This window comes from Lingula anatina, chromosome 2 (genome assembly GCF_051362555.1).
Source record: "Lingula anatina isolate TDL-2025a chromosome 2, LinAna3.0, whole genome shotgun sequence".
Lineage (NCBI taxonomy): Eukaryota > Metazoa > Brachiopoda > Lingulata > Lingulida > Lingulidae > Lingula > Lingula anatina.
In genome coordinates, this window is record NC_141768.1 from 21829681 (window position 1) to 21830568 (window position 888).

Sequence of the window (888 nt, forward strand, 5' to 3'; positions counted from 1 at the left end):
TATAAAAAGTAAGAACGAGTGTTACATTTTATAAAGGTAAAAACGCACAGTGTGCATCGTAAGACGAGGTGGCCGAGTGGTTAAGGCGATGGACTGCTAATCCATTGGGGTCTCCCCGCGTGGGTTCGAATCCCATCCTCGTCGTATTTCCTTTTGATTTTTTTTCCGCTCAATTTTGGATTTAGGAATCAAGCCCAACTTGTCCAGCTAACCATATATTTAGTGTGTGATTTTATGTATGTACTCTTTTATGTCTTTCAGCCCTCAGGTGGGAATAAATAATTACACATAATTGTACACAAGTATTAAAAGAAACCACTAAAATTTTAAAAGAAATATTTATGTTACAACTGTCCAATGAATAATGCATAAACCAAGCTGATGAACCTTTCTTAAGGACATCCAATGTGGGATTTACAACAAATTCTCAGTGCATGGATCACTTCTTGTTGAACTGAGGGCAATTTAAACTTAAAATGACAGATAAATGACCTTAATCAATATCGCAAAATAATGATGATAATAAATGATTTGTTATATAAATCTTTTCAATTGTGTGCCACTTTGGTCAATGATCCAATTTTTGACTGCATTCAGAACAAGTTGATTGGCAGACTTAATATGGCCAATCCACTTTAAAGCAATGCTGCTAGTTCTCTGATGGTCTCTCTGCCTCCACACATGCTGTTGCTGCGGGGGTTAGCAACTAAAACCCAGTCGAGATTTGATCCATTTAATGGAGTGTGTGGGGAGACCAATAGGGGATTAGGGCAGCTTGCTTTTTTGTGGGGTTGGCCATATTTAGTCAGATGGTCAGTTATTCCACGGATCATCTGATCTGAAGGCACTCTTTGACTGTTTCAATTCATGGGTGTAGGAAAAAAGCCA

The 888-nt window shown here is 38.2% G+C and overlaps 1 non-coding gene across 1 annotated transcript; it reads left to right on the forward strand.

Annotated features, from left to right (window-relative positions):
- Positions 1-62: 62 nt before the first annotated feature.
- Trnas-gcu (transfer RNA serine (anticodon GCU)) lies at positions 63-144 on the forward strand. Its single transcript has one exon. It is a non-coding gene; the product is annotated as a tRNA-Ser (tRNA).
- The last annotated feature ends 744 nt before the right edge of the window (positions 145-888 follow it).